The sequence below is a fragment of the Phocoena sinus genome, chromosome 2, assembly GCF_008692025.1.
Source record: "Phocoena sinus isolate mPhoSin1 chromosome 2, mPhoSin1.pri, whole genome shotgun sequence".
Lineage (NCBI taxonomy): Eukaryota > Metazoa > Chordata > Mammalia > Artiodactyla > Phocoenidae > Phocoena > Phocoena sinus.
This window is the reverse complement of record NC_045764.1, coordinates 2,777,650-2,799,502: the sequence shown is the minus strand read 5'-3', so window position 1 is coordinate 2,799,502 and position 21,853 is coordinate 2,777,650. Positions and strand designations below refer to the sequence as shown.

General features: G+C 38.4%; 1 protein-coding gene across 12 annotated transcripts in view; it reads left to right on the top strand.

The window, feature by feature from the left end:
- The window catches only part of ZNF438 (zinc finger protein 438), a 171,418-nt gene that overhangs the window by 34,592 nt on the left and 114,973 nt on the right, over positions 1-21,853 (top strand). For all 12 annotated transcript variants that reach the window (XR_004347968.1, XR_004347966.1, XR_004347967.1 and 9 more), the window contains one exon: positions 6,404-6,464. The gene's annotated coding sequence lies outside the window, so the exon portion shown is untranslated. The remainder of the gene's footprint in view (positions 1-6,403; positions 6,465-21,853) is intronic.

Genomic DNA, 21,853 nt, shown 5'->3' with positions numbered 1-21,853 from the left:
TTATAAAGCAGATCTCCTAGCAACAAATTCTCTCAGTTTTTGTTTTTCTGGGAATGTCTTGGTTCCACCTTCGTGGTTGAAAGATAGTTTTGCTGGATGTAAGATTCTTAATTCACAGTTTTTTATCTTCAGCATTTTGAATATTCAGTCCTACTACCTCCTAGTTTCCTCTGCCTCTGATGAGAAGTCAGCTGTCAGTCTTATTGGGGTTCCTTGTATGTGATGAGTCATTTTTCTCTTGCTGATTTCAAGATTTTTTTTCTTTGTTTCTCAACATTTTGATTATATTTTGTCTGGGTGTGGATCTCTTTATATTTATCTGGTTTGGAGTTTGTTGAACTTCTTAGATGTGTAGATTACTAATGTTTCTCATCAAATTTGGGGAGATTTCAGCCATTATTTAAATCTTTGTTCTGTGCCTTTCTCGTTTTCTGTGGTGCTCTGTTCATGTTTCTTCATTCTTCTTTTCTCCCCATTCTTCAAATTGTATATAATCTCTATCAATGTATCTTCAAGCACTCTGATTCTTTCTTCTTCCAGTTCATGTCTACTCTTGGGCTCCTATAGTGAATTTTCCATTTCAGTTATTGTACTTTTTCAGTTATTGTACAATTCCAAAATTTCTATTTGCTGCTTTTTTTCTGTAATTTCCTTATCTTTATTGATATTCTCTATTTGCTGAAACATTGTCATTATACTTTTCTCTAATTCTTTATCCATGGTTTCCTTTAGTTCTGTGAACAACTTATTTGGAATAGCTGATTTGAAGTCTGTCTCTGTTAAGTCTAACATCTGGGCCCCTTTAGAATCAGTTTGTGTTGCCTGCCTTTTTTTCCTGAAAATGGGTTTGCTGCTTCTTTGCACATTTTGCAATATTTGTTGAAAACCGGGCATTTTAAATAACACGTAGCAACTCTGTGTAGTGATCACCTTGGGAATGGGGGTTAATACTGTTTGCTTGGTTATTTATGTATATTTTTAGTGACTTGGATGAACTGACTGTGTGAAAGCTGTTACCCCCAGTGGACAACATTGGATGTCTCTACTCAAATTTATTTTCTTGTTTTTTCTTTTATCTTTACTACCCAAGGGTTACCCCTTGGTCAGATAAGCCACTCATTGGTTAAAGGCTGTGCTTATACCCTCCTAGCCAGTTAGAATTTTACTCTTTACCATTAGACGTGCATGTGGCTTGAAGAGTGCTATCGTAGTTGAAAGAGTTTAGGTATTACCCAGTCATACAGTTCATAAAGGAAAGGCAGGATAAATTCTTGAGCTTTTTCTTTGATTTAATAGTTTTTAAGAATGATTAATTGGTTCTCTATCATCTCTTGAAGATGACCAATTATTAAAAAAATTTTGAACTCTTAGAATTAAACGTTTGATGGGTTTTAATCCATTTCAGTTATTATCATTAATGAAGCTCAAATTATTCCATCTTTGGCCAGTGGGAGCCTTTTGAGATTGGCTCCTGAGTCCTAGAATTAGCCATTTCTCTAAGAAGCTCTGGTCTCTAAGGGATGCTCAATGATGCTGGATTGGCCTTTGTTTGTAGGCCTTTTCTGTAATCAGAGTTAAGAAATATATGCACATATTTAAGATAAAATAAAATACCTCACAAGGTCATATTGATGCTTCCAATTAAAACTCTAGACTACAGTGTATTTGAATCTTCCTTCTATATCTCCTTTTCTCTGTGCCAAGAATCCTGGTTTTTCAGACACAAGTGATTGTAGAATTAGAAAATCTCATAATTATTCATTTATTTTTATCCCGTATTACACATGCAATAGTCTCAGAATGACAACAGTAATACTACTGAAAACATTAAAAAGCATACTTTTGCTTATACTCTCACCATCTTTACAGCATTTAGGACTGGCAGTGTCTTCTGAGACATTGTTTGTTTAGCAAAATGAAATGTTTGCTTAGCAACATTTTAGAGCACCTTCTCTTTCTCAGACTCCCTGCTACAAAGGAGGAAGAGACACAACCTTGTTCTCTAAAAGCTGGGTTGTTGGGTTACGTGGTGTCATTCTGGTATAGGAAGGCATGGCCCCAAAATCTGGGTTTTTATTCTTCTTTAAAGGTACTGTTAATGATGTAATTGCATACTTCCTAAAATAAAACTCTTTCATTTTCTACTCTTGTCAGGGAGCAGCTTCCATTGGGTGGAGATGCTTGATACTTCCTAATCTCTGTTACCTAGTGTATTAGTCAGGTTGTGCAGAGAAATACAGCTAGCAGGAGATATATCTATGTATGCTATCACAGCTTTTGTGGATGCACTATAGATAGATGGATGGGAAGATAGATTAATAGAAGAATAGGATATACTAGCTAGATAGATAGATAGGGAGAGAGAGTTAGTTTTTATGTCAAGGAACTGGCTCACATGATTATGGGAGCTGGCAAGTGTGAAATTTGTAGAGTAGGCCAGCAGGCAGAAATTTTAGGTGAACGTTGTTGATGTAGTCTTGAGTCCAAAATTTGCAGGGCAGCCCAGTAGACTGGAAACTCAGGCAGGTTTCTGTGTTGCAGTCTTGAGGCAGAATTGCTTCTTTCTTGGGAAAGTTCAGTCTTTGCTCTTAAGGCCTTCAACTGATTGGTTGAGGCCCACCACATTATGGAGAGTAATCTGCTTTAAAGTCAACTGATTGTAAATGTTAATCACATCCACAGAGACTGTCACAGAGACACATAGACTAGTGTTAGACCAAACAGCTGGGCACCGTAGTCAGCCAAGTTGACACATAAAATTAACCACCAAGGTTAGGTTAACCATTTAATTTATTGCCCAAACTGAGATTCTTTTGAGAATAAGAATTACTGAAAAATAGTATAATTTTATTTGTTGACTAACATATTTATTTTTATTGTATTTTAAAAACAAGTTTATTTCTGAAAAATGTTAACATATTTCCATGTTAATATTAAAAAAAAACCCCAAAACATCACAACAGACATCACAACAAAATTATTTCATACTGATTTTTTTCAACTTTAAAAAGACCATAAATAGAATTCTCAGTAGAAGCCCATATACATTTTTTAGTTTCTTAGTCATAATTTGTCTGTAGTACTGGGTCTCTGTATGTTTCTGAAAGGAATGTAGTTTTGAAACACAGTTGTATTGTTTTTAATTGTTTCGTAAAATTATAGTCTTCAAAGTTTCATTTTATGATTACTAAACTTGAAACTTGATTCTTTTCAGTAGTTACTAATTGCTGTAAATCATTATCTTTAAATTTGAGAATATAATATCTGTATAGATACTAAGGTACCTGGTAAGTTCAAAGCAAATTCTACTAAATGGAGGTCATTCTAAATTTTGATTTTTTTTTTTAGTAGTTTAACAGGGAAATATTCCAGCCCATATATTTTCACAGGTACTGTCTTTTTACTCTATTTAGAGTACATTTATTCAATGACATTTTTACAAGAGAAAGCTTGTCAGATAAGTTGTATTTATTTAGAAGTCTTCTGAACATTTTACCAGATTTTTGTTTTGTTTTAATTTTTAAAATTTTTATTCATTTATTTTTGGCTGCACTGCACGGCGTGCGGGATCTTAGTTCCCTGACCAGGGATCGAACCTGCGCCCCCTGCAGTGGAAGCACGGAGTCTTAACCACTGGACTGCCAGGGAAGTCCCCCATTTTACCAAATTTAGATGCTGCTAGATTGTAAGCATTTGGAAGTCCATTTCATCCTGGTACAAAGTATAAACTTATCTAAGTAAAAAAACTGGTTCTCTGTATAAATTAAATCTGAATTAAAGATTTCCAACTGACTGAACAAAATGAAGCCAAGATTTAGAGTGCTCAGCTGAAAAAATTTCAATGCTATTGATGATTTTACTAAGTGAGTCTTAAAAGCCTCCAAGATTTCTAAGATATGTAGCAACAAGAGAAAACAGGTACTGCCATGTTGGAGTAGTATTTTTTTTTTTTTTTTTTTTTTTTTTTTTGCGGTACGTGGGCCTCTCACTGCTGCGGCCTCTCCCGTTGCGGAGCACAGGCTCCGGACGCGCAGGCCTAGCGGCCATGGCTCACAGGCCTATCCTCTCCGCGGCATGTGGGATCTTCCCGGACCGGGGCACGAACCCGTGTCCCCCGCATCGGCAGGCGGACTCTCAACCACTGCGCCACCAGGGAAGCCCGGAGTAGTATTGTTTTTTATTCAACATTATCTTTGTCACACGAGTGACAGTTTCTTTGTGTGTGTGTGTGTGTGTGTGTGTGTGTGTGTGTGTGTGTGTGTGTGTGTGTTTAAATATTTGTCAGTTGTGATTGCTAGACTGTCACATCTTTGGTGGATGTAATTGTGGGACGTGTTTGCTTCTACTTTGGTCATATTTTGCCGTTCATGTGGTACAGTTGTGAATTATATGTGAATCACAAGCATGTCCAAGTTTATTTCTGTGCCGTACTTTTTAAAATTAGTAAGACCATTGTTTCTTACTCTATGATTCTGTGCTTGACCAAAGTTTGTATTTGTGTATCTCTGTAAAATCAAATATAGTCTATCCTCATTATTTACAGATTCCATTTTGCGAATTCTCCCTACTCACAAAAATTTATTTGTAACCCCCAAATCGGTATTCTTGGTCCTTTTGTGGTCATTTAGGGCCATTTGCAGAGGAACAGAAGATTTGGATTGCTTAACACACTTGTTCCCAGCTGAGGTAAAGCAAGGCTTTCTTCTTTCAGCTTTCAAACTCTAAACAAGTATCCTTTTTGTGGTGCCACTTTTCTTTGTATTTTTGTGCCTCTTGTTGGTGATTTCACTGTTTACAGTGACTCCCAGGCATAGTATGTTGTATATTGTTCCTAAGTGCAGGAAGGTCGTGACGTGTTGTACTTTACAGAGAAAATACGTGTCTTAAGTAAGCTTTATTCAGCCATGAGCTGGTGCGATGGACTGTGAGTTCAATGTTAATGAATCCGTAATATATATTAAATATAGTGTCTTTATACAGAAAGACACGTAATGCAAGGTTATGTTGGACCAGTTGAAGAAGTTGTAGCCAGAGGCTCCCAGGAACCTAACTCTGTTTCTCCTTTAAGAGCAGTACTTTGGTATTTGCTAACTCAGTGTTCACGGTGACCTTATAGAACTTCATTGCTGCAGTTAATGAAAACTGACTCTAATTGCATCTTTGTTGTTGAACTTCCTAACTGAGTTTAAATAGCAGCTACAGCGATGTCAGGCATATCACATAGTACAGAATGAACTTCCAAAAGCTTTACTTTGATTCCATGAATTGGATGAAAACTATCAACCCATTATTGGAATTAACTGATTTCTATTTAATGTATCTCCTGACACTGATGGAAAGCTGGCATGACTTAAGTGTAAATTTCTTCTGCCAATAGAGCCAACAAAATAACAGCTGTCACTTAATTTTAACTATGTAAACAAGACACTTTGTAATCAGAACTGAGCAAGATTAAAGGCTAGTCATTTGATCTAAATGAAAAGTCATGCTTTATAGAATAATATATAAAACATCTTCTTCACCTGCTTTTCTGAAATTGGTATCTTCGAGCTACTCATAGTTGGGGCAGCAGCATTTTGAATATTTTTTCCACCTCCACCGAAGACTGCAGGATTTAGCTGTCCCTCGGCCTCTCCTGTCCAAGTGCACTTCCTTTTTCTGCCCACGGTTTGGGTGCTGACTTTGAGAACGAGGTGTCAGTTATAGCCCATCCAGAGAGAGGTCTTTCACATTTAACCACAGGTTAAATTGACAATTGGATTCACTGCGCGTGTATCTCACAGCACTCACCAAGATCCGGGCACAGCCTGCAAGTAAATGTTCCGGCTTATTATAACACTCTCGTTAAAAAAAATCGCTAGAAAGTGGAGAATCCAGGACAAATAATAAATTGCGGGGGTGGGGGACACTGTGACAATGGACCTAAGTTGAGACTGTCTCAGACACACATGGTCGCTTAACCAGACACGTGTCTTTTCAAAAATCTCCTAACCCCAAATTCCTGATTACTGTTTTCCCCTCACAAAGGCTGTGCCCTCAATGTGATTCACTTGTTTGTGACTACTTAGTAATTTCCACAGCATTATGCACATGGAAAAGAATGTGAAACATTCTTATTAGTCAGTTTTATTCATTGTGACACTTCCTTCTTTCTAGAACATTTTCTGTTTATCTTAAAACTTGTATTAAATTTTGCATGCCTTCATTTTTAAACATTTTTAAAGACGTGTAATAAATTTATGGTATTGTTCTTCCTTAAATTAGTTCTTTTGTTATCTTAATAAAAAATATCATACAATAATTTTTAAAATTTGGGAATGAAAGGAATACAGTTGTTAACATATTTTTGATAAAAATGGATTATCTGAATATGATTATGATAATACTTTATATTCTATTACAGGATTAAATTAAAAGGATTTACCATACATCTTATGACTCTTTACTGGAGCCTTGGGAGTTAGGTAAGTGACAAGGATTTTTTTGAAGAGATATTTCTGAAACATTAAATGATTTGATCTCATAGGTTCCTGACAAAGTAGACAATGGAGTATATCTTACTTCAGTGATTTACCTCTTTTTCTCCTCAGTAAAAATGGTAGAAATACCGTGTTTACATGAATGTAATGTAACATTCTCTGGTATCCAATAAATCATATTTTCCAGGGAGTTTTAAGTTTATTTTGTCTAATAATTATACAGAGAACATTGTCAATAAGGGAAACAAGTTAGGCATATTTCAAAAGTTAAAGCCCTAAAAAAATGGTTAAATGCGAAGTGGTGTCCTGGATTGTATCTTAGAACTGAAAAAAGATATCAGTGAAAAACAGGTGAAATCCAAGTAAAGTTTATAGCTTAGTTAATAGTAAATGTACCAATGTCAGTTTCTCAGTATTGACAAATGTACCATGGTAGTGTAAGATGTTAACTTTAGGTGGAATTTGGTGAAAGGAATACAGGAACTCGGTAATATCTTTGCAACTCTTCTGTAAATCTAAAATTATTCCAAAGTAAAAATTTTTCTTTAAAGCCAAAAAAAATCGAGATTTATTTGAAAATTATAGTTTCGAAGTAGCTTTTCTGTGTAATAGTTTGAAAAATCAAAATAATTAATTACCTTTAGAAAAACCCAGATGCCGTGCATTAGAGATGCAGGGAAATATGTGACGATAGGTTTCACTTTTCAGTTCATGGGAGGCGTGGGATTTCATTTTCTTGACATTGGCCTGGTGTCCATGAACATCTCCTTGAGCTCGGTTACAGACTTGCTCTTTGATTCCTTTAAGGTACTTGTGTGTTCTTTGGTGGTTTCGTACAGCTCTTTCTGTTAACATAAGCAGGCCCTTTCCATGGTTCCCAGTGTACCGCTTTTTTCTTTTTCTTTTCTTTTCTTTGATGTACTGTTACGGGCAAAAAGGCCAGTGATGTGACTCAGTGGTTTGGAGTTGAGACCCTTTTAGGGTGGTTTTGTTCAGTCACATCTACTTGAGCTTCTAGGTCAGGTGCTGGACTCAGCTGACCTGTCGTTAAAGAGCCATTTCTGTAGTTGAGCTGAAATAATTGATTGCTGTCAGATAATTGAAACTGTCAGTTTCCAAAATGAACTCTGGCAGTATAACTCTTTTAAATTTCTATAAATATTAAAAGACGATAAGAAGGGAGCTCCGTAGTTCGCTGAACTATTACATAACTTGGCATTAATAAAAGTAAAATAGCCCTGCCGGCCTTATAAACGGTCTCCTTCTGCTGCTGCCAACGTCAGTGATTTTAGTTGAACTTAGGTTTCATGAAGGGAAATAGAAGTATATTCTCCTTAAAGGAGATAGGTGTTTACAGCAGCAGACCCGGCCGGAGTGACTTTCGCGGGATAGTTGTTAGGCTCGGAGAGTTCTGTTTTGCTTGATGATATTTGTTCAGAATCGGTGTTGTAAATTCTACCGGCATGAGATTGATATCTTTACTTCTTAGTGATGTAGCATAATTGTGCCAACCTTGGTAGGAAAGTTTAGAAAAAGGGAGGAGCATTTTTTCAGGACAAGTTGAAATTCCATTGATCAAATTATAGTCCACACATAAAATCAAGCAAAAAAGCTTTTCATTCTTCTGTGCTCGAAGAGCCTTGCAAGTGTTGTTTCTGGAGACATGCTTTACCACTCGGCTGGCTGGCTGTTACTTTATGGTCACCTAAAGTATAAATGGGGGTATAGCTAATAGGCACTGAGCGCTTTCTGTGTACCAGGCACTTTGTTTACAGTGATCTCATTTAATCTTCACAAACACCTATGTGCTAGTTTGGAACTCCCATCATAGATGAGGCTGGAGGGTAACAGATGTCTCCAGGGCAACCCTGAAGGTGTGGGGCAGAAAGGGCCGACTGCCACGGTGTGCAGTACCTACAGTTTAGTTCCTAGTATTGCCAGCTTCCAGGGAATCCTGAGTCTGTGGACACACGGTAAACTTCAGATTACAACAACTCTTCTGGGTAAAAGGATGTCTGATCATACCGGCTGACCTAGAGCGGACTCCCCCCGGGGTAATGGGCCTGGAGTGGAGTCTCCTGCTGCCCGTTGCAGCCGTGCCCTGGCTCATCCTCTGGTTCCCAGGCACGTCAGTTGTCCTCTGTCACCTGATGAATTGCCGAACAGTCACGCATTGTGTGCTTCATTGATCAGATGCCAAGAGCTCTTGGCGGCTCTGGGGAGCATGATCTCAGTGTGCCTCCTGGTCGGCGCTGGGCAACTGCAAGTTGTTAGTGGGGGTGAGAACTTGGATCCGGAAGCCAGGACCCATGCCAGAGGCCAGGGATGGGGTAACTGAGCAGCGGGCATGTGAAATGGAGCTCTCCAGACTCCGTCAGCTGGCCAGGAGGCAGAAGGAGAGTTGCACGTGACTTTGAAAGGTGGTCTTTGAAGAAGATTATGACGTCTGTACGTTGTAGGTATAAAATGCTCCCAGTTGCTTTCTGAGGAAGAATGAGAATGTTGCCAACTTCCACATCACAGTGCTTGCTGCCGTGGGCAGAAACCGCTCTCTCCGGCGCTTTTCCCCGTCAGTTCTAGCCATGTGTTTCTGTGGCCCTAAATCTCCAGTCCTTCTTATACGTGAAAGCATAAAGCGCACACAGGATTACAAACTCTCCTTCTCGGTCTCCTCTTCTTCGTGGTCTCTGACGGTTGGTGTCCTTCAGGGCTCAGTCCTTGGTTGCCTTCGCTGCTTATTCTCTATGTGATCTCATGCATCCCTCACTTTAAATACCGTGTGTCCCCCCCAGTTTATTTCTTTGCCTTGATCTCTCCGATGAGCTCCAGGCTCCTATCCGTCTGCCTATCCAACGTCTCTGTTCAGGAGCCCAGTAAGCATTTCAGACTTACGTATGTGCAGCGGGACGCCTGGTCTCTCTTCCCCAGACATGCCCTCCAGCTTACTCAGCGGTCCGCTCAGTTGCTCGGGCCAAAACCTAGAAGTCGTCTTTGACTTTTCTCTTTGCTTCTTAACCCACATCCAGTCTATCGGGGGGCTTAGATGTCTTCCTTTCAAAATATATGCCTTTGCTGCCATTGCCCCCACGGCTACTCTAGTGTAATTGTATAATGTAACTTATAATCACCATTGTAAGTTACCTAGATGACAGTGATAGTCTCCTCGCTGGCCTTCCTTATCTCTAGTCCGTGCTCCATATAGCAGCGAAAGTGGGTTTTGTTTTGTTTCGTTTGAGTTTTAATGTTAAACAGTTCCTGTCCTTCCCCTGTTCACAGCCCTGTAGTGTCTACCCACTACACTCAGGATAAACTTCTCACCCCGTTCTACCAGGCCCTGCATGTTCTCCCTGCTGCCTTTTCGCCTGCCGTTCTCTGTGTGCTCGTGTAGCTCTATAGCCACAGCTGCTTTCTGGCTGTCCCTTAAATTCTCCAAGTCAATTCGGGATTGGCTAGATCCCTCCCACCCCCTACCCTATATCCTCATCCTGACCATTTCAGCTTTTAGCCTGGTGCCAGTGGAGGTAGATTTAGAGAGAAAAGTACATTTCTAAGGCTCTGTAGCACATGTAGTGGGAGAGGTCAGAGGTCACCCTAGAAGTTTTGCAGTCTCGTTGTTCCAAGTTTCTGTAATTTGAATTGCTCTCAAGCCTAAGAGGGACTGGAGATGTAGAGATGCAGAAAGACTTTGCTAGAATTGATGGGGAGAAGTTACAGAGAGAGAGGTTTCTGAGGAGAGAGAACATTTGATAAGCAGTAGAAGGAATAAGTTGGTAACAGTGACATCTGCGTATAAATAGACCGGGCTGCTGCAGAGGACAGTGGGTTCTTTGTCACTGACGGTGTCAGCTTGAGGCTGATCAACCTCCTGGGGTGTTGCAGAGGAAGATGGGCTAGAGTGGGGGAGGGGAGAGTGGTTTTTCTCGCCAGAGCTGGTCTCCCCAACTCTGAGATTATATCCGTTTTCAGAATCTTCTTTTTTTCAGACGACTCCTCCTGTCTTTGTGTTGGGAAGCTTTCATCCATAAATTATAAAGGTGAACTTCTAGGTGAAGTTCCCAGCATTTGAGGTGAAAGAAGAGCTCCTATCAAGGTACTCAGGTGGACAAAGTCCTCATCTAAGGCGTTTCCTTGGAGGCATTTTTCTTTCTTTCATTTTTCAATTTAAAATTTATTTAGATTGAATTAGGCCTGAAATAAATAATACACACATACACAAATTCTGTAATAGATTTTAGTTATTAAACAAAAGTGTACCGAGTCTCAGAAGTAAAGAGCATGATATTTGGAAATGGCCTTTGGTCAGAGTTCGCTAGAAATGGAAAGTTCGTCCTACGCTGATGCCAGAAGCGCTTTGAGAAGGACTGACTGTGCTTCCCTGTGTCATCGACGGCGATCCAGCCATTCCCTTCTCTTCTCTTGGAAAGACAAAAATAGGATTTAAATAATAGGGAACTTTAAGTTATAAGCGCTTTTAGTTAGACGCCAGAAAGTCTATTAATGCAAATTCCAGTTTCTTATAACCACTGAACTGTGGAACTTGGAATTAGTGGTATAGGAAGGAATGATTTTCAGGCACTCTGTGATACTAAAGTACTTTATACTTGATTGCTCTGGTAGCTAGCGCCTAAATAATAGCATGACACACTTAAAGATCGCCCGCAGCCTGACACGGCCGCCTGTAGCGCCAGGGTCCGGTCCAGCCCAACCCCGTGCATATGCGGGCGCACTATGTGAAATCAGCGTTCTAATGAAGACACCGTTCTGCCTCTAAGGAAGGCCTGAACTCTGTAACATGTTTTCACCTAGAATCTCTCTGGTTTCTCTGTCTTCTCCAGGCTTCTGACTTTGCTCCCCTCTTTCCCATTAGAGCGACCTCTGTCTTTTAGATTTGACTCCTTCTTCTTCTCTCTTTTTTTTTTTAACGGATATTATTAATTTTTAAAAATCTTTATTGGAGTATAATTGCTCTACAATAGTGTGTTAGTTTCTGCTGTATCAAAAAGTGAATCAACTATACGTATACATATATCCCCATATCTCCTCCCTCTTGCGTCTCCCTCCTACCCTCCCTATCCCACCCTCTAGGTGGTCACAAAGCACCGAGCTGATGTCCCTGTGCTATGTGTCTGCTTCCCACTAGCTATCTCTTTTACATTTGGTAGTGTATATATGTCCATGCCACTCTCTCACTTCGTCCCAGCTTACCCTTCCCCCTCCCCGTGTCCTCAAGTCCATTCTCTACGTCTGCATCTTTATTCCTGTTCTGCCCCTGGGTTCTTCAGACCCATTTTTTTTTTATTCCATATATATGTGTTAACATACGATATTTGTTTTTCTCTTTCTGACTTACTTCACTCTGTATGACAGACTCTAGGTCCATCCACCTCACTACAAATAACTCAATTTCATTTCTTTTTATGGCTGAGTAATATTCCATTGTATATATGTGCCACATCTTCTTTATCCATTCATCTGTCCATGGACACTTAGGTTGCTTCCATGTCCTGGCTGTTGTAAATAGAGCTGCAATGAATATTGTGCTACATGACTCTCTTTGAATTATGGTTTTCTCAGCGTATATGCCTAGTAGTGGGATTGCTGGGTCGTATGGTAGTTCTATTTTTATTTTTTTAAGGAACCTCCATACTGTTCTCCATAGTGACTTTATCAATTTACATTCCCACCAACAGTGCAAGGGGGTTCCCTTTTCTCCACACCCTCTTCAGCATTTATTGTTTGTAGATCCTTTGTATTTCTGCAGTGTCAGTTGTTACTTCTCCTTTTTCATTTGTAATTCTATTGATTTGAGTCTTCTCCCTTTTTTTCTTGATGAATCTGGCTAATGGTTTATCAATTTTGTTTATCTTCTCAAAGAACCACCTTTTGGTTTTATTGATCTTTGCTACTGTTTCCTTCATTTCTTTTTCATTCATTTCTTTTTTTTATTAACTAAAGTCCATGCTTTATTCAGATTTTCTTATTTATTTATTTATTTCTACATCTTCATTGGAGTATAATTGCTTTACAATGGTGTGTTAGTTTCTGCTTTATAACAAAGTGAATCAGTTATACATATACATATGTTCCCATATCTCTTCCCTCTTGCGTCTCCCTCCCTCCCACCCTCCCTATCCCACCCCTCTAGGTGGTCACAAAGCACCGAGTTGATCTCCCTGTGCTATGCGGCTGTTTCCCACTAGCTATCAGTTTTATGTTTGGTAGTGTATATATGTCCATGCCACTCTCTCACTTTGTCACAGCTTACCCTTCCCCCTCCCCATATCTTCAGGTCCATTCTCTAGTAGATCTGTGTCTTTATTCCTGTCCTACCCCTCGGTTCTTCATGACATTTTTTTCTTCTTAGATTCCATATATATGTGTTAGCATACAGTATTTGTCTTTCTCCTTCTGACTTACTTCACTCTGTAGGACAGAATCTAGGTCCATCCACCTCACTACAAATAACTCAATTTCATTTCTTTTTATGGCTGAGTAATATTCCACTGTATATATGTGCCACATCTTCTTTATCCATTCATCCGACGATGGACACCTAGGTTGTTTCCATCTCCTGGCTATTTTAAATAGAGCTGTAATGAACATTTTGGTACATGACTATTTCTGAATTATGGTTTTTCTCAGGATATATATATACCCACTAGTGGGATTGCTGGGTCGTATGGTAGTTCTATTTGTAGTTTTTTAAGGAACCTCCATACTGTTCTCCATAGTGGCTGTACCAATTCACATTCCCACCAGCAGTGCAAGAGTGTTCCCTTTTCTCCACACCCTCTCCAGCATTTATTGTTTCTAGATTTTTTGATGATGGCCATTCTGACTGGTGTGAGATGATATCTCATTGTAGTTTTGATTTGCATTTCTCTAATGATTAATGATGTTGAGCATTCTTTCATGTGTTTGTTGGCAGTCTGTATATCTTCTTTGGAGAAATGTCTGTTTAGGTCTTCTGCCCATTTTTGGATTGGGTTGTTTGTTTTCTTGTTATTGAGCTGCATGAGCTGCTTATAAATTTTGGAGATTAATCCTTTGTCAGTTGCTTCATTTGCAAATATTTTCTCCCATTCTGAGGGATGTCTTTTGGTCTTGTTTATGGTTTCCTTTGCTGTGCAAAAGCTTTGACGTTTCATTAGGTTCCATTTGTTTATTTTTGTTTTTATTTCCATTTCTCTAGGAGGTGGGTCAAAAAGGATCTTGCTGTGATTTATGTCATAGAGTGTCCTGCCTATGTTTTCCTCTAAGAGTGTGATAGTTTCTGGCCTTACATTTAGGTCTTTAATCCATTTTGAGCTTATTTTTGTGTATGGTGTTAGGGAGTGTTCTAATCTCATAGTTTTACATGTACCTGTCCAGTTTTCCCAGCACCACTTATTGAAGAGGCTGTCCTTTCTCCACTGTACATTCCTGCCTCCTTTATCAAAGATAAGGTGACCATATGTGCGTGGGTTTATCTCTGGGCTTTCTATCCTGTTCCATTGATCTATATTTCTGTTTTGTGCCAGTACCATACTGTCTTGATTACTGTAGCTTTGTAGTATAGTCTGAAGTCAGGGAGCCTGATTCCTCCAGCTCTGTTTTTTGTTCTCAAGATTGCTTTGGCTATTCAGGGTCTTTTGTGTTTCCATACAAATTGTGAAATTTTTTGTTCTAGTTCTGTGAAAAATGCCAGTGGTAGTTTGATAGGGATTGCCTTGAATCTGTAGATTGCTTTGGGTAGTAGAGTCATTTTCACAATGTTGATTCTTCCAATCCAAGAACACGGTATATTTCTCCCTCTGTTTGTATCATCTTTAATTTCTTTCATCAGTGTCTTATAATTTTCTGCATACAGGTCTTTTGTCTCCTTAGGTAGGTTTTAGATATTTTATTCTTTTTGTTGCAGTGGTAAATGGGAGTGTTTTCTTGATTTCACTTTCAGATTTTTCATCATTAGTGTATAGGAATGCCAGAGATTTCTGTGCATTAATTTTGTATCCTGCTACTTTACCAAATTCATTGATTAGCTCTAGTAGTTTTCTGGTAGCATCTTTAGGATTCTCTACGTATTGTATCATGTCATCTGCAAACAGTGATAGCTTTACTTCTTCTTTTCCGATTTGGATTCCTTTTATTTCCTTTTCTTCTCTGATTGCTCTGGTTAAAACTTCCAAAACTATGTTGAATAAGAGTGGTGAGAGTGGGCAACCTTGTCTTTTTCCTGATCTTAGTGGAAGTGCTTTCAGTTTTTCACCATTGAGGATGATGTTGGCTGTGGGTTTGTCATATATGGCCATTATTATGTTGAGGAACGTTCCCTCTATGCCTACTTTCTGGAGGGTTTTTATCATAAATGGGTGTTGAATTTTGTCGAAAGCTTTCTCTGCATGTATTGAGATGACCATACGGTTTTTCTCCTTCAGTTTGTAATATGGTGTATCACATTGATTGATTGGCATATATTGAAGAATCCTTGCATTCCTGGAATATACCCAACTTGATCATGGTGTATGATCCTTTTAATGTGCTGTTGGATTCTGTTTGCCAGTATTTTCTTGAGGATTTTTGCATCTATGTTCATCAGTGATATTGGCCTGTAGCTTTCTTTCTTTGTGACATCCTTGTCCGGTTTTGGTATCAGGGTGATGGTGGCCTCGTAGAATGAGTTTGGGAGTGTTCCTGCCTCTGCTATATTTTGGAAGAGTTTGAGAAGGATAGGTGTTAGCTCTTCTCTAAATGTTTGATAGAATTCACCTGTGAAGCCATCTTGTCCTGGGCTTTTGTTTGTTGGAAGATTTTTAATCACAGTTTCAATTTCAGTGCTTGTGATTGGTCTGTTCATATTTTCTGTTTCTTCCTGATTCAGTTTTGGCAGGTTGTGCATTTCTAAGAATTTGTCCATTTCTTCCAGGTTGCCCATTTTATTGGCATAGAGTTGCTCGTAGTAATCTCTCATGGTCTTTTGTATTTCTGCAGTGTCAGTTGTTAATTCTCCTTTTTCGTTTCTAATTCTGTTGATTTGAGTCTTCTCCCTTTTTTTCTTGATGAGTCTGGCTAATGGTTTATCAATTTTGTTTATCTTCTCAAAGAACCAGCTTTTAGTTTTATTGACCTTTGCTATCATTTCCTTCATTTGTTTTTCATTTATTTCTGATCTGATTTTTATGATTTCTTTCCTTCTGCTAACTTTGGGGTTTCTTTGTTCTTCTTTCTCTAATTGCTTTAGGTGCGAGGTTAGGATGTTTCCTGTTTCTTAAGGTAGGATTGTATTGCTATAAACTTCCCTCTTAGCACTGCTTTTGCTGCATCTCATAGGTTTTGGGTTGTCGTGTCTCCGTTGTCATTTGTTTCTAGGTATTTTTTGATCTCCTCTTCGGTTTCTTCAGTGATCACTTCGTTATTCTGCATCCCATAGGTTTTGGGTCGTCTTGTCTCCATTGTCATTTGTTTCTAGGTATTTTTTGATTTCCTCTTTGGTTTCTTCAGTGATCACTTCGTTATTAAGTAGTGTATTGTTTAGCCTCCATGTGTTTGTATTTTTTACAGATCTTTTCCTGTAGTTGATATCTAGTCTCATAACGTTGTGGTTGGAAAAGATACTTGATACAATTTCAATTTTCATAAATTTACCAAGGCTTGATTTGTGACCCAAGATATGATCTATCCTGGAGAATGTTCCATGAGCACTTGAGAAAAATGTGTATTCTGTTGTTTTTGGATGGACTGTCCTATGAAATATCAATTAAGTCCATCTGGTTTAATGTGTCATTTAAAGCTTGTGTTTCCTTATTTATTTTCATTTTGGATGATCTGTCCGTTGGTGAAAGTGGGGTGTTAAAGTCCCCTACTATGAATGTGTTACTGTCGATTTCCCCTTTTATGGCTGTTAGTATTTGCCTTATGTATTGAGGTGCTCCTATGTGGGGTGCATAAATATTTACAATTGTTATATCTTCTTCTTGGATTGATCCCTTGATCATTATGTAGTATCCTTCTTTGTCTCTTGTAATAGTCTTTATTTTAAAGTCTATTTTGTCTGATATGAGAATTGCTACTCCAGCTTTCTTTTGATTTCCATTTGCCTGGAATATCTTTTTCCATCCCCTCACTTTCAGTCTGTATGTGTCCTTAGGTCTGAAGTGGTTCTCTTGTAGATGGTATATATATGGGTCTTGTTTTTGTATCCATTCAGCCAGTCTGTGTCTTTTGGTTGGAGTATTTAATCCATTTACATTTAAGGTGGTTATCGATATGTGTGTTCCTATTACCATTTTCTTAATTGTTTGGGGTGTGTTATTGTGGGTCTTTTCCTTCTCTGTGTTTCCTGCCTAGAGAAGTTCCTTTAGGATTTGTTGTAATGCTGGTTTGGTGGTGCTGACTTCTGTTAGCTTTTGCTTGTCTGTAAAGGTTTTAATTTCTCCATCAAATCTGAATGAGATCCTTGCTGGGTAGAGTAGTCTTGGTTGTAGGTTTTTCTCTTTCATCACTTTAAATATGTCCTGCCACTCCCTTCTGGCTTGCAGAGTTTCTGCTGAGAAATCAGCTGTTAACCTTATGGCGATTCCCTGGTATATTATTTGTTGCTTTTCCCTTGCTGCTTTTAATATTTTTTCTTTGTATTATTTTTTGAAAGTTTGATTAATATGTGTCTCAGCGTGTTTCTCCTTGGATTTATCTTATATGGGACTCTCTGTGCTTCCTGGACTTGATTGACTATTTCCTTTCCCATATTAGGGACGTTTTCAACTATAATGTCTTCAAATATTTGACTCCTTCTTCTTGATTACCATTTTGACCTCACACAAAACTGCTGTGCTGACCTAAAACATACTATTCGGATTATGTCCTGTGTTGTTATTCCTGTTTTGAATTGAGCCAGGGATCCTCCTAGGAGGAGAGATGGCCAGTGGTACCTTCTCGATGGTGAAGGTGACATGATCATGGCACACGTGTCATGCTTCTCAGTCTCTGGCACTGAGGCAGTTAGACTAATTTTTACACCTGACCTTGGCAGAAGACTAATATATCCACAGTCCTTTAAAGCCAGTAATGAAATAATCAATAAAGGGAAAAGCAGTTCTCAAATGTAGTACACTTCTCTCTGTCAAATTAAAGAGGTATTTGAGCTATATACAGATGATGTTGGAAAGTTCAGGTCTTGAAATGGTCTCAGGTCCACTCAGAGCCTCTTTATTTACTCATTTTTCCTCTTAATAACGAGAGTAAACACATACATAGCTTACTGTGTTCTAATTGCTTTATATGTTTTAGCTAATTTAGTCCTCACAGCAGTCCTGTGAGGTATATATTGGGTGGGCCAAAAAGTGCCTTCAGTTTTTTAAGTAAAAATAAAAGACACATTTTTCATTTTCACCAAGAACTTTATTGAACAATGTATTCACCCTTTTGTTCTGCTACCTTCTGCCATTTTTCAGGCAACTTCATAATTCCGTCTTCCCAGAACTTTCTATCTTTTTGAGCAAATAACTGTTCAACATGCCTTTTATAGTCTTCCAGAGAATTGAACGTTTTTCCATTAAGAGAATTTGTAAAGACCAAAATAAATAGAAATCTGAAGGTTCAATGTCTGGTGATATGGTGGATGAATCAGAACTTCCCAGTCAAGCTGTAACAGTTTTTGCCTGGTCATCAAAAAAACATGTGGTCTTGTGTTATCCTGATGGAAGATCATGTGTTTTCTGTTGACTAATTCTGAACGCTTTTCGTCGAGTGCCACTTTCAGTTGGTCTAACTGGAAGTGGTACTTGTTGGAATTAATCGTTTGGTTTTCTCAAAGGAGCTCAGAATGGAGGACTCCCTTCCAATTCCACCATATAGACAACATCCCCTTCTTTGGATAAAGACTGGCCTTTGGTGTGGTTGGTAGTGGTTCATTTCGCTTGCCCCACGATCTCTTTTGTTCCACATTGTTGTATAGTATCCAGTTGTCATTGACCATCACAATTTGTTTTAAAAATGGAATGTTTTCATTATGTTTCAAAACGTAGAGAATTGCATGCAGAAATATGGTCAAGAAGGTTTTTTTTGCTTATGTGAGACCCAAACATCAAAGCGATTCACATAACCAAGCTGGTGAAAATGATTTTCAAAGCTTGATTTGGATATTTAGAGCATGTCAGCTATCTCCCGCGTGGTATAGCGTTGATTGTTCTCAGTTAATGTCTCGATTTGATCGCTGTCAACTTCAACTGGTCTACCCGACCATGGAGCATCGTCTAATGAGAAATCTCCAGCACGAAACTTCGCAAACCACTTTTGACGCGTTTGATCAGTCACAGGGCCTTTTCCATACACTACACAAATCTTTTTGTGCGTTTCAGTTGCGTTTTTACCTTTCTTGAAATAATAAAGCATAATATACCGAAAATGTTGCTTTTTTTCCTTCCATCTTTGATATCAAAATGGCTACACAAAAATTCACCAATTTTGATGAGTCTTTTTTTTATATGCACTCTGGTATGACAGCTGTCACATACAGTCTAACAAAATTGTTTCCAATGAAGTTAAAGACAGCTGAGTACTACCAGAGCCATCTTACAGAAAAAAATGAACCTTTTGGACCACCCAATGTGTATATACACATTGTATGTATGTATATGCTTAGCAAAACTCTGTGAGGACACATGCCAGATATTAACAGTTGTTATCTTCTAAGTGATAGATTTATAGATGGCATATATTTTCATCTTTATATATTTGGCCTTTTCCAGTTTTCAGTAGTGAGCCTGCATAATTTTCTAGATATAGTTTGTGATTATTAATGTTATTACAACTGTCAGATAACTATATACTCCAAATTAGTTCATGACAGCCTAGCTTTGGAGGAAACATTTGCTTCCTACCACCAACTTACCTCTCTTCAACCTCCCCTAAAACATCTGCTCTTTCTTTTATTCTCCATAAATGTATAAGCTATTTAATGGTTTAGAGGGGCTTCATTGTAAGCCTTTACTTAGGTATCTACCAACACAAATAATAAAGCACAAGTATTTTTAAGAATAAGGGTAACAAAATAAATACTTTTTTCTATTCAATTTTTGTAAATTTTTTTGTATTCAATCCCTAAGGAAAAAAGAATCTAAATAAATACCCTTTATCTAGCCTCCCCCTCTCCTAGGAAGGTATGCTCAGTAGGTTTCTTAGAGGGAGATCAGTTCTCCTTTCAGCGTTTAAAGTTCAGTAACCAAATTTAAAAGTGAAGTACCTGACTCTTACTATGGAGCAGGGAAGGAAGTAGCAAGGAGACAGGATAGAAAAGCCTGATTCATTTGAAATCTCACCTTCCTAGAGAGGTGGGTGTTGGACAGAGAAAGTATTTCTGAAATCTTCATAGGGGGGCTTCTGAGGATCTGCTGAGCACCAAACCATGAATGCACAGGATGAAGCCCCCAGAAGCTGGGAGGACATCTCATGAGAAATGAAAAAGTACCAGGTCACTGTAAGGTTGAGCCCTAGAGTAAAGGTTCCTCTATACAAGCCGTAAACGAGCTTAAAACTAAGCCTCAAAAGAATCACATTAACCCACAATAACAACTGTCTGCTAGAAATTCAGCACTCTTTAAACAAATACAAGAAATCCAGCATTCAGCCACTTAAAATTCACAGTGAATTGCATCCAGTCAAACATCACTAGATAAAGAAAGGAGCAGGAGAAAAACCCCATAACCAGGAGCCAATAGAAATAGACCCTGAAATGACAGAGATGATAGAACTAGCAGATGGGTACTTTAAAACAGCTGTTGTAAAAAAAAAAAAAAACAAAAAACAGCTGTTGTAAATATGGCTCATGTACATACACATAATGAGGAATGAAATAGAAGATAGAAAAAAGAAAATATTGGAACAGCCAGAGACAGAAAAATACAGTAACTGAAACGAAAATTTTACTAGATGGGATTAAATGCAGATTAGATCTTTCAGGAGAAAAGCTCAGTGAACTTGAAAACGTAGTGAGAATTTAACCAAAAGCATAGAGAGAAAAAAGGTTGAAAAAGATGAAAAGCAACTTGGTTGCCTATAGTATGATAACCATGGGCGTAAGTGTAATTGTAGTCTCAGAATTTAGAGGGAGGGTGAAAGAGAAAAATATTAATGACTGAAATTTCCCCAAATTTGAAGAAAATATAAACCCATTGATCCAAGAAATTCAACAGAGCCCAGGCAAGATAAACAACACACACACACACACACACACACACACACACACACACACACACACACACGCGGTACATCAAGAAAATTGCTGAAAACTAGTGATAAAGAGAAAAATGTTAAAAGCAGGCAGAGGGAATAAAAAGATATTACATACAAAGGAATAAAGCCAAGAATGGCAGCAGACTTGTCATCAGAAACTGTGCAAACCAGGATGCAATTTAATAGCAATTTTCAAGTGCTAGAAAAATTGTCAACCTAGGATTTTACAGCCAGTAAAAATACAAAATAAAGGAGAAAAAATATAAGGGCCAAATAAGAATGTTTTTAGACAAAAACTGAGACAACTCATGACCAGCAGACATACATTACAAGAAATATTGAAGGAAGTTTATTAGGCAAAAGATACCAGGTGGAAATTGAACTATACAAAGGGATAAAGAATGCTAAAAGTGGTTCATATGTTGATAAACAAAAAAAATTTTTCTCCCTGTTTCAGTTTCTGTAAAACATAAATGTCTCTTTAAATAAAAAATAATGACAGTGTTTATCCAGTGAGATTTATAGCATATGTAAAAGTAAAATGTATGACATCAGGGCTTCCCTGATGGTGCAGTGGTTGAGAGTCCGCCTGCCGATGCAGGGGACACGGGTTCGTGCCCTGGTCCGGGAGGATCCCACATGCCACGGAGTGGCTGGGCCCATGAGCCATGGCCACTGAGCCTGCGCGTCTGGAGCCTGTGCTCCGCAACGGGAGAGGCCACAACAGTGAGAGGCCCGCGTACCGCAAAAAAAAAAAAAAGTATGACATCAATGGCTCAAAGAATGAGATGGGGAAAGGAAGCATATCATAAGGGTCTTATACATGAAGTGGTATAATATTTTTTGAAGGTAGGTTGTCTTAAGCTAAAGAGTATTCACGAAAATAGCTAAAAAAGAGTTTTAACTAATAAGAAACCAATGGTGGATATGAAGTGAAATCCTAAAAACTAATCCAAAATAAGACAGGAAAAAAGGGGAGAAGGACCAAAACTAGATGGACAAATAGAAAACTTGTAACAATATGGTAGGACAACATTCAACCATATCAGTAATCACATTAAACGTAAATGATCTACTCTAATCAGAAGGCAAAGATTGTCAAATTGGATAAAAAACCAAGATAACCTTCAAAATACGTTAGAAACAAAAGGCTGTAATATGTATAC